This window comes from Narcine bancroftii, chromosome 12, assembly GCF_036971445.1.
Source record: "Narcine bancroftii isolate sNarBan1 chromosome 12, sNarBan1.hap1, whole genome shotgun sequence".
NCBI classification, from domain to species: Eukaryota; Metazoa; Chordata; class Chondrichthyes; order Torpediniformes; family Narcinidae; genus Narcine; species Narcine bancroftii.
Genome location: NC_091480.1, coordinates 2,854,132 through 2,866,649, shown reverse-complemented (window position 1 = coordinate 2,866,649; position 12,518 = coordinate 2,854,132). Strand labels below are relative to the sequence as shown.

Below are 12,518 nucleotides of genomic sequence, written 5' to 3'. Positions count from 1 at the left end.
GGACATCCAGTTGATCGTGATACATCTTTTCGCGAAGGCCAGTGCTATTTTTATAAATGAGATTAGATATTTGGTCAAGTTGTCTCTTGTTTCCATGAAGATATTGCTCCAGGTCTCACGTGGAGGCCACTCCTGTGATCGTGGTTAATTTTTCTGTGCTTTCTTGCCAAAATGGCCTCACTTTCACGCACGACAACGTAGAAAACTTTAATGAAGCTCATCATCCCATTGGCCTTCATCTCGGTTGAAGCACTGCATGCAGATTTTACAAAGCAGTCTGAAACCCTTTTTCCACGGGAATCCCAGTTCATTGGCCATGCAGTGTCTCAGGTTAGGAATCCCTTGGTGCCATTTCCACTGGGACACAAGATTGCTTTTCCACTGAACATAACTCATCCCCGGGGAGCGGAGTGTTCTGCCTTCGACTGGAAACGGGTGATTCTCTGCTGTCTCTGTTCCACTGGTTTTACCATCAGACCGACATCGGCAAACGCCGAGGATATGAGTAGGGGTGGAGGGGGCGTGAAATGACATCATTTGACACTGGCATTTGGAAGTGTCCCTTTTCCGCTGGACCCTGTCCCAGTAAATTCCCAGGATTGGCCATGAGGCGATGTACTTTTGAAGTTGAAACACTTTGCAGAGCAAAGTCTTGGAATTTAATTTCTTCAACTATGTACGCTATTCTGGCGCTCCATCCTGTAGGATGTAGATGGTTCCTTTCATTGCACCTGAATCAATCCCTGACTAATCACAGAGCACTTCTGGTGTAGGGATTGCTTCAAGTGGAATTTGAGTTTGGGAGCATTTTGAAAACCACAGGTCTAAGTTATAGGGAAAGGTTAAGCAAGATTTTTATTCTGCGGAGCATAAAAGGTTGAGGTTGGATTGGGTTGAGGTATTTAAAATTATTGGGGTATAGATTGGACGTGGGTTGAGAGAAAGGGGCAGAAGTTTAGAGGAAATGTCAGGGGGGACTTACACTCAGAGTGGTGGGTGTGTGGAATGGACTTGCAGATGAAGTGGAGGAGGCAGGCTCAATATTAGCACTTAAGGAGAAGTGGGATATGTATTTGGACAGGAAAGGAATGGAGGGTCAAGGGGCGAGTGTAGGTCAATGGGATTAAGTAGGACAAAGTGTTCGGCGTGGACTCGAAGGGCCAAGTTGGCCTATTGCGATGCTGTAATGGTTAGAGAGGTAAAACGTGTATGTGAACATTTTGGTTCCAGTGACCATAGATTAGTTTCCAATCAATTATGGATAAGAGTGGGGTCTGCTGCAACAGCACCACTCAATCAATGCACCGGACACAGTTAATCAGGAAAGATGTTTATTCAGACTTGTTCCTCTCTTAGCTCTCTTGCCCACGACCTTACCAGAGAGAGGGGGATCTTTTTCTCTTCTATCCATCAGTGACTGGTGTCATCCTCTGTTCTGCTAATATTTTAAAACAGCACTGAGCCCACGTTAAATGTTCCACTTGAAACTCAAACATGTTACAGACTAAACCAAGCCAGTCATCTTTGCTAAAATTAATGATGAGGGAGAAAATGAAGGGAACAGAAAGCAATGAAGGAACAGGGAGAGGATGCAGAAAATAATGCAGGCTGAATGGGAGGGGAAAGAAACCAGGCTCCAGATCATTAAGGAAGACAAGGCGAAAGAAGGAGACCCTAGGACAATGCCACCCTATGTTGAGAATGAGGACTCAAAAGGTTCCTTGTGGGCAAGGCTATCTGCATGTGCTCCCCAGCAGCCACCGTGACCAGTCCTGCATCTCGCTTGGTTCAATAAAAGGTGGTTTCAGACTTGGCTCTGACGTAAACAATTTGCTCATTTTCAAACCAACTTTCCTCCCTCCGTCATTGACGGCCATGACACTGTGCACGAGTGAGGAAGATGGGGTGAAAGATCTTGAACTGAAAGTTACCTGCAGTAATTGGAAACCTGCGTTCCAGAGAGCTTCAATCATGTGAATGTTTCACTAGTTGTTGGACTTTACCAGCGATGGAACAGCGTCCCACTCCCACAGTGTTTCCTGTTACTAACTTGGACAGGAGTAAAAAAATGATTCACACAAAGAATTATAAACCAGGGGAAAGATATACTCTGAAAACAACAAGAAATGTTGTTCATATCCCACTGTGCTCCCGACAGAAGTTAAAATCCAATGGGCTTTATGAACTAAAACGCAAATGGAACTTAGCCCAAGATTATTCCCCCGCCCCCCGTCCTATTAAATGTTGAATCCTGTTGTGTGAAGAAGGAGTTGCCTGGAACGTTAGCCCATCCCAGAAAGCTCACCAGACTTGGACTGCAGATCAACACTTAAGGATGACCAGCCGCAGCTTAATTTAATGCAATGCTTATTTCCCCCCCCCCCCAGCAAAAATCTTCAGCATTGCTTCATTGAAACTGGTCTAATTCCAAATAAGATCAGCAATGTCTTTTGGACCGAGTACAAAAGAGAGAGAGCTGAGGTACCTTCGAAACCCAGAACCAAATACATGCAACATTCAGTGGCAGCTCTCCTTGCATCTAATCAAGCACTTTTGAGCCACTATGAACTGTTCCCCAAGAGAATTCATCCAACCATCCATGAGTGCATTCCTGTCAACTCGAAAGCCGAGAGGGGATTTGGTAGAGTATTTAAAATTACACGAAGGATGGATAGAGTTGATGTGGATAGGCAATCCATTGCAAGTGGGAGAGATTGAAACAAGAGGTCTTGAGTTAAGAGGCAAAAGTTTTGAAGTAACGTGAGGGGGAACTTCTTGACTCAATGGTGGCTGAGTGGAGTGAGCTTCCGGGAGAAATAGTGAAAGCAGGGTCCATTTTGTCATTTAAGAGAAAATTGGAGGGGTGGGGAATGCAGAGAGGTGGTACTGGAGGAGAGTATTTAGTTCAGAGCAGACGAGAAGGGCCAAATGACCTGTTTCTGTGCTGTAATTGTTCTAGGGGTAAAATGTGTGGCAGTAACTTGGAAGCTCAACATGAACCTTCCGACTCCTAAAATCAAGAAATTTAAGATGTTAGATTTTATTTGAAAGGTTTGGTAAATTTTTATAAATACTATCCAGATGTTTTTTTCTTTTTTTCTTTACATCAGGAAAAATTAAATGAAATGGTTCTTGCAGTCAAGAGCAAGAGAATTCCTCCAATCCAGCCCTTGCCCACAAACACCCCCCCCCCCCCCATTCTGGGATCAACCCATCAGCAGCGTCCACTTCAGAGACAAACCTCAGGCACAAACATCCCAAAACCATCATCCCAAGACAAGGGGTTAATTTTTTTTAATCACTATGCATTCATTTGATGTTATTTCAAATAAAAAATTAGTTTTTAATGCATATGTGAAATTAAATAATTTAAAAAAAATAAGATGAATGAAGAATTATTTCAGGAATTATCAATCATCCACTACTCCCATTAACCCCAGACACCAGTACTGAATGAAAAACTAAACTGGCCAGATTGACTGAGTAAACACAGCTAAAATTGGCCAAAAGGTGCTGATGCCATCATTGATTTAAATGCAAGAGACACTGAGGACTGCATTGGGACAGAGATGGTCCATGGACAGCCAATACGGATGCCTTGGGGAACAAAGCCCGCACTGCCAGTTGGGATGAATTAGATTATGACATAAGCAAATATTAGATACCCCCCCCCCCCCCCACAGAGAGACCCAGCCTTGATTTTCATTTTTTATATTGATAGAGAGATCCCAGACATCACCAAATGTACCGAGACCCCACCGCATGTTATCAGTTAAAGGCAACGTATTCCTCTCTAATGGAACTTTTACTACCTCTATTACAGGAAACATCCTCCCTGCCTCATTTGCCATTGGAACGTTAGGCCCGCTTGTCGTCACAAGGCCAGAAAACGCTTGAGTCAGAATACTGATCATCGTTTGAGGAGTGACGAAGGAATTTGTGAGCACGATAAGAATCCTGTTTCACTCTGGTCTGAGATTGGATGGTGAGTCCTCAGCTACACATCCCTGCAACACACTCTCCTTCGCCAACAACTGCCTCACACTCCTATTCACCCCACCAGCTCCGTGCATTCCCCCTCATTCACCTGCGATTTTCCCCCCCACAAACACCTGTTAACCTGCCACCTCCACTGAAGAGTGGGTGAACACACAAATCCCTTGCAGACGGGGCCAGATTTGATCCAGAGTCATGGACTTAACAGGACCATAACACCACCTGTGGCATAAATATTCCCAAACCAATGCTCTAGGGCACTGGGAGAGCAAACAGCTCAAATTCTGCATTTGAGAAGTTTGAACTGCTGCACAACCATCAGGATCAAAGAAAACCCTAGTTTGCTTAGTTTTCAGCTGTCATAGACCACAAAAGGCTTCCAAACCAAAATTCATAAGACAAGCCCCACAAACAAACAAATCTCTCATAAAGCTCTAACACTCCCCTATCGAGAGGTATCATCTCCTCAAACATCTCAATGCCACAGGTGAGAAAACTGTTTTAACTCCCACTCCAAATTAAAAAGGTGCTATTCCCTTAATTGCAGCTCTCTTGAAGGGCGGAGATGGGCCTTGTTTAAAGGGCCAGCCACAATTTACTGAGATATTTCACACCTGAATTAATTGTCCTCCTGATTCCAGCTCAGGGTTTCAAACAGGAGAGTTTCCCCACTCTCGTCACTTGCAGCTTTCAGGCAGAGATGAGGTGATGCTGCCATCAGTGGAAGGTAGGAAGCCTGGTTTTACTGTGGCTGCTTTTTCTGGGGTGGTTCTTTGAGTTGTTGGGGTGAAAGGAATCCGGTGTTTGTGGAAGCCCCTGTTTGTGGGTAGTTTGCAAACTGGTGTTCCATGTGGTTCGTGGGTATTGAGCCAGAGAAATGTGTTGTTTTAATGTGTGTGGTTTACGGTGCCTGCAACTTTAGCTCTTGTCTTGGGATGATGGTTTTGGGATGTTTGTGCCTGAGGTTTGGCTCTGAAGTTGTCGGACTGTGGCTTTCCCTTACTCTTAATTTAGTCTGTATGTGGTCTGAGTCCAGCGTGTTCTTTGAATGAAGTGATAGGAGAAGGTATTCGGTTCAACAGTCAATTTATTACCCAGCACAAGAATAAAACTTAACAGAGCTCTGGGTCAGTCGTTAGTTCATAGGTCACCTGCACAGTGAGCTATTCCCCAAGACTGACCCCTATTGTCCAGTTGGCTCAGTTTATATAGATCAACCTTATCATACAGAACAAAAGTTGGCTTCCTTTGCTAGATCTCTTTGCATAAGGGTTATCACAAGTCATCTCCTGTTTTGCAGATATCTGGGGTGTAGCGCTCCCATCTTAATCCTCCAGGCCAGACTATCCTGTTGTTTTGATCAGAAATTAATTCATCACCAGATATTTCTAATCACCATTCTGTTCCTGTCTGGCCAATTTCTGCTGTTCTCTTTAACACCTCCTCATGCCTTAATCTTCCTCCTAGACTGGTTTTCCATTTCCTTGGTTTCTTGCAGGCCATTCTTTGTTCTGGTCTGGCCTGTGTCTCCTGTGCTACTCACCACCTCCTTCAGTTGGAGCTTTCTTCCTAAATCGTTTTATGAATTTCCTCTCCCTGTATTTGGGAGCAGACAATTTTGCTCAGCCAACTTCGCTCCATGCTGTGATTGCCACTTAATCACATTCCTCTTTTTCCCTGAACCATGCAGTACATATCAACTTATTAATTAATCATTTCTTTCATAATGTTTTAACCCCTAGATTCCAACAAAGTGTAGGCTGCTGATGGTTTGATCCCAGAATTGGGGTGGGGAGGGGGGCGGGGGGTGTTATTTGTGGGCAAGGGCTGGTTTGGAGGCTGCAGGGAATTCTTTTGCTCTTGACTGTAAGAAGCATTTCATTTAATTTTTACTGATGTAACCATCTTACCTTACGTGTGTGTAATATTGCACTATGTTACAGGACAGTCAGTCGAATTTTGATCTTGGCATGTTTAACAGAAAATGACAGTGACCCAGGTTCAAATCTGTCCCTTGTGTCAGGATTTTCCCCCCATCACCTTTTACAAAATGGCAAGGTGAACAGGGGCATTTGTGTGGGTCAGGGTTTTTTTTTAATTAATTTTTAAGAGTTAGTTATATTCTTGTTAATTTTACAAGAATATAATTCAAATCCCGATACATGTGGTTGATTAATACAAATTGAGATCTACCCAGACCCACCCTCTCCACATCCCATATGAGGGACCAGAGATCTTCAACAGATGTTTTATTTAACCATAATATTGTGAATATTTCAAAACTTCACTTCAACCCACCTTTAGGAAATGTGGGCTCCAAAGATAGAATGTTCATCTCGTGAACGATACATTATTTTCTTGTGGTGAACAGTTCCGAACCTCAGCCAGTTTGCAAGATATGGCCACGCACTTTCTAGCTGTACAATTTGCAGCAATTTACACCTGGTAAATATTCAGTTCTAATTTAAATTTAATTCCTTAACATTTCTTTCTCATGGATCCTGTGGGAATTTTAAAAAAAATACTTATTTCAACCAAGCTGCCCAACTTTAGGACATTGCCAAGTCAAATGCAGAAAAGTACAAATGACTTGTTAACATTTGAAACAAATCCGATTCCATGTATTTTCTTTTGAGGTGTCTGGTGAATAAAATTGTATTGAACCAGTCTATCTCATTTATAACGATCAGTCCATTTTCTATGTTCAAATCTCCATCCCATCTTTGCCTCAGTTTATGAATTCCTAATTTCTCAGCTTTTGCAGTCATTTCTACATTACTGAATAAATTTATATTCCCATGACCTGTTTCAGATGGTCAGGGCTTGTTATGACCTGTTACTGTTCTATCTGCCACTGTATTTTACATTTTGCATATCCTCTTCCTAAAGACAAGGAAAGGACTTCTTGTTGGTCATCTAATCTCATGTACCAGTTAGGGTTAGGGAACACAAAAAAATCAACAGGAGTCTGGAAGAGTTGCTCACAGTTCACGTTAGTAATCATTCTCTGCCTGCCTGATTTCTGGTTTCCAATTTACCCAAATGTCTTAATTTCATAGCAGTCTTAAATTCTTCACTTCAAAGCAGAAACAATGCCATTCAGGGTCTGAGTGGTGCTGGGGGCTTATTGCAGCCTTTGGATCAGGTCTAACAATTTGCACCATTGTTTTGAAGATCAGGCAGGCATTTGGATATGTATGGCTCAGTAGAGGAGGTGAGAATTGATCCCTGTCTGGAATGTGCTTTTTAACTCTCTTTCCCAGCTTTCTGCCAAAGTGGTTTCTTCATCATAATTCCCAGAAGAAGATATTCTACAGCTAATATTCCACACACTTCACCAAATGAGGCTAGTTGTGGGAAAAAGAAGTTCCTGTCTGTGTGGATGGACAATTTAAGGGTGAAAAAATGACCTGATGTCCACATATAGTAACTCAACCAAATTCTGTAAGGACACAAATGCTGGAGAAGCTCATCTGATCAAGCAGTGAACCTTTATAGAGTACAGATACTCGTAGCCCTGTTAAAAGGCACAAGCCTGAAACACTGGTTGTGTATCTTTTTTTAAACTTTATTTATGAACATATAAAATACATAGTAAACAAAATAAACCAACCTCCCAAAAAAAACTATATTCCATCCCCCCTCCCCATAATTACCCCCCCCCAAACTCCCTCGACTGAGGGAGAGAAAAATCATATCAATTCGTTGCGGCAGAATGAAAACACCAAACCTAATTTTCCACGTCATCGCAATGCATTTACTGGCCACTGCTAATACTAACTGAATAAACTCAATTTGAGGTTTATCCATTCTTAATCCCGTTGTTCAAGTTGTAATATACCGCATTAGAAAAAGCAGTGGATCGAACATAAAAAGAGTTTCTTTAAAGTAGTTTCAAATAAATCCTCAAAGGCTTAACTTTATCACACAACCAGACAGACAAAAAAAAGTATTAATTTGAATCCCACAATGAAAACATTAGTCTGAATGACTAAATCCTTATTTTTTTTCCTGGAGTTAAATACAACTGATGTAAAAAAAAATTATAATTCACCCAATTATATCGCACATTCATCAATTTAATCCACCATCTTCACACATAGTAAGTAGTCCGTTCTTCTTGGGTTAATTCTAAAGAAGAATCTCCAATTTAATCTAAAGTTGGTTTAGCCATTTTCTGTTGTCACAAACATTTCTGAAATAGATCCCTTTTTTTGCCCCATTTACAATTTTCAATTTTAGTTAACTTGGGTATCTTCAATTCCCGCCCAAATCCACCTGTGACAGCACTTGCATGGAATGACACCCGTTTACCATGTCCCTCTGTTCAACCTCACTCCTCAGTGCCCGACCGTTCACCGTGTCTATCTTTTCTTGGTTTGCCCTTCAAAATGGGACACCTCACACTTGTCTGCATTAAATTCCATCTGCCCTTTCTCCAGCTGGTCCAGATCCTTCTGCAAGATTTCCTGGCTGTCCACAACTCCTCCGTTCTTGGTGTCACCTGCCAACTTGCTAATCCAATTCACCACATTATTGTTCCAGCACCTATCCCTGAGGCACGTATCTCATCACAGGCCTCCAGTCTGAAGAGCAATTGGTCTCACCAACTCACCGGCTTCTCCTGCACAGCCGTTGTTTCACATCCAAAATACAGAGGACATATGGATGGATGTTAAAATTCTCAAAGGTACATTAGTTAAAATGGTGTCAAATCACAAGGAACAGAAGTTGGCCATTCATGCCACTGTGTCTGCTATCCCCTGATCTAAACAGTTCTTGCCTCTCATTCCAAGTTATGGCTTTTTCCCCTGATCCCTTGATACCCTGACTCATTAAACATCTATTAATTCCGCCCCCCCCCCCCCACCACTTAAACTCTCTTAACAATCCAGCAACAAATTCCATGACCTTCTGGTGAAATAAATTTCTCATCTGCTTTAAATAGGTACCTTCCAATTCTAAGACAATGTCTTTTTATCCAAGGGAAACATTATTCACATCTACTGTCCAATCCTTTCAGCATTGCAAAGGTTTCTGAAATCTCCTCTCCTTCTTCTATACTCCAATGAAGAGTGGAGATATATCATCCTGGTAAATCTCTGCTCTCTCTCCAACATCAGCACATCCTTTTTAAGATAAACTTCGCAGTTCTCCAAATGAGGTCTCTCCCATGCCCTATCAACACCTCCCTACCCTAGAAACAAAGGCCAACATAGAATTTGCTTTCTTTTCCTGCCGATCCAACCTGGTGGTTACCCACTCACTATGTTTTCCTGAACGAGAACCCCCCAAGTCCCTTGACACTTGAAATAATTACATGTAATTTCTGTAACAAATTTGAAATTTTTGGAAAGATTTGGGAATCCTATTTATAAACTGTAGGAATTAAGTTGTAATCGCCCAACCTGAACCTTCTGACTCCAAAAATCAAGAAAATTTGTTAGATTTTATTTGATAGTTTTTTAGTAATTTTTTTATAAATACTTTCCAGATGTTATCTATCTTTTCTATTGGGTTGTTGGGCAGGGGGAATTAAAAAAAATACCATGTATTAATTTTTCATTATCTTTGAATGAGAAATTTACGTACGCATTTAATGCATGTGAAATTAAAATTTTCAAAGAGAAGCTTAACATAACGTAATACATTTGGCTTATTTTCAAGAGTTGTGGAGAGTGAGGAGGGTTTTCATGGATTACAAAAGGATTTGGACTGTTTGGAAAGATGGCAGATGGAGTTTAATGTAGGTAAGTGTGAGGGGCTTTATTTTGGTAAGAATAACCAAGACGTATGCAGTAAAGGGGAGGGCATTGAGGAACAGAGGGATCTTGGAAGAATGGTTCAAAAGACAATAGGAGCAGGAGTAGGCCCTTCTGCCTGTCGAGCCTTCAGTGACCGCCATTTCACAGATCATGGCTGATCACTACTATCAGTACCCCTTTCCAGCCTTATCCCCATAACCCTGAACTCCTTTGCCCACAAGAGTCTTATCTAACTCTCTTTTGAACATAATCAGCGAATCTGCCTGTACCACCCTCTGTGGCAGAGCATTCCACAGATTCACACTTCTCTGAGTAAAACAATGTTTTCTCATCTCCGTCCTCAAGGGCCTACCCTGTATTCTTAAACTATGCCCTTTAGTCCTCATCTCCCCCATCACTGGGAACAAGTAATCCGACTTCACCCTGTCTGTGCCCCTGATAATTTTGTATACATCAATCATGTCCCCCTTCATCCATCTAAACTCCATCGGATACAAGTCCAATTTTCTAGCCTTTCAGCATATGTCAACCCCGCCATCCCTGGAACTAACCTTGTAAATCTGCTCTGCACATCCTCTATAGCTAGTATGTCCTTCCTCAAAATTGGAGACCAGAACTGGACACAATACTCCAGGTGGGGTCTCACCAGGGCCCTGCACAAGTGCAGAAGGGCGTCTCTGTTCCTATACTCCAATCCCCTCTTTATGAAAGCCAACATGCCATTTGCCTTCTTCACAGCTTTCTGAACGTGCATGTTAGCCTTCAGTGACCGGTGAACAAGTACACCCAGATCCATTTGCTCCTCCCCACTCCCTAGCCTGTCTCCATTTAAATAATACTCAGCTTTGCTATTATTGCCCCCAAAATGGTTAACCTCACATTTGCTCACATTGAACGTCATCTTCCATTCAGCAGCCCACACCCCCAACCTGTCCAAGTCCCTCTGCATTTTCCTGACATCCTCCTCACACCCCACACCGCCACCCAGTTTAGTGTCATCTGCAAATCTGCTCATGTTATTAATAATCCCCTCATCCAAATCATTTACATAAATTACAAACAACTGAGGACCCAATACCGATCCCTGCGGCACTCCACTCATCACATGCTGCCATCCTGAAAAAGACCCGCTTTCTCCAACCCTTTGTTTCCTATTTCTTAACCAATTTCCTATCCATGTCAGCACCTTAACTCCAATACCATGCCACCTGATCTTGCCCACTAGTCTCCCGTGTGGTACCTTATCAAAGGCCTTCTGGAAGTCCAAATAAACCACATCCACTGGCTCTCCCAAGTCCACCCTCTTTGTCACATCCTCGAAAAATTCTAGAAGTTTAGTCAAGCATCACTTACCCTTAAGGAATCCATGCTGACTAGCCCTTATACTATTTCTGCCTAAGTGTTCTGCTATTACTCCTTTTATGATAGATTCCAGTATCTTCCCCACCACTGACATCAGGCTGACCGGTCTATAATTTCCCGTTTTCTCCCTCCCTCCCTTCTTAAAAATCGGCACCACATCAGCCACTCTCCAATCCTCAGGGACCTCCCCCGAATCTATGGAACTTTGGAAAATGTCGACCAGTGCCTCTACAATTTCCATAGCAACTTCTGGGATGCAGCCCATCAGGCCCTGGGCATTTATCAGCCCTCAGTCCCAACAATTTATTCACAACCTCCTGCTTCTAGATCCGGATATCCATTAGATCCCCTACTTCCACAAGAAAGTTCCCCAAGTCTCTTGATACCGCATGACCACTACCCCCTAACTGACCATAACCTATATCCTCCTTGGTAAAGACCGATGCAAAGTATTTGTTAAATTCCTCAGCCATCTCCTTGTTTCCGGTAATAATTCCAGCCTTTTCCATTCTTAATGGACCAATTTTAGACCGAACCAATTTCTTCCTCTTCACATATTTAAAAAAGCTTTTGCTATCCTGCATGATATTATTTGCTAATTTCCTCTCATACTTCATTTTCCCCTCTCTTATGACTTTCTTAGTTACCCTCTGATGCTCTTTGAAGGTTTTCCAATACTCTAGCTTCCCAGTCCACTTCGCTATCTTATACTTACTCCCTTGGGATTTGATATTGCACTTGATTTCATTAGTTAGCCACGACTGCCATTTGCATCTCCTAGAGCCTTTCCTCCACTTTGGAATAAATTTGTCCTGAATCCTGTGGAAAATGTCCAAAAGCACCTGCCATTTTTCCCGAATTGTCCTCCCAGCTAGTGTATCTTTCCATTTTATTTTGGCTAGCTCCTCCCTCATAGCTGCATAATCCCCTTTATTTAACTGCAGTACAGATGCTTCCGACTTCCTTTCTTTTTCCCTTTCTAATTGCAGCTCAAAAATAACCATACCATGGTCACTATTCCCTAATGGCTCCCCTACATCGAGGTCACTTATTAACTCTGCGTCGCTGCACAGCACCAAGTCCAGAATCGACTTCCCCCTGGTAGGTTCCTCCAATAGCTGCTCCAAGAAAGTATCTCGTATTGGGTAGGACACGTAACAGCAGCATCATTTAATTCAAAAGCAAGAGGAGGAGCTATATTAATTAGTAAAAATGTGCCATTTAAAATAGAAGAGGAAATAATAGATCCAGCAGGGAGATGTGTAATGATAAAATGTCAGATATATTCGGAGTTTTGGAATCTACTTAATGTATATTCACCTAACGAAGAAGATCAAAAGTTTATGCAAGATATCTTTTTGAAGGTAGCAGATACGCAAGGGAACATATTAATAG

The 12,518-nt window shown here is 42.2% G+C and overlaps 1 long non-coding RNA gene across 1 annotated transcript; it reads left to right on the top strand.

Annotated features, from left to right (window-relative positions):
- Positions 1-3,827: 3,827 nt before the first annotated feature.
- Positions 3,828-8,680, top strand: LOC138747683 (uncharacterized). Its single transcript, XR_011347612.1, has 3 exons — positions 3,828-3,985; positions 4,638-4,723; positions 8,542-8,680. It is a non-coding gene; the product is annotated as an uncharacterized lncRNA (long non-coding RNA).
- The last annotated feature ends 3,838 nt before the right edge of the window (positions 8,681-12,518 follow it).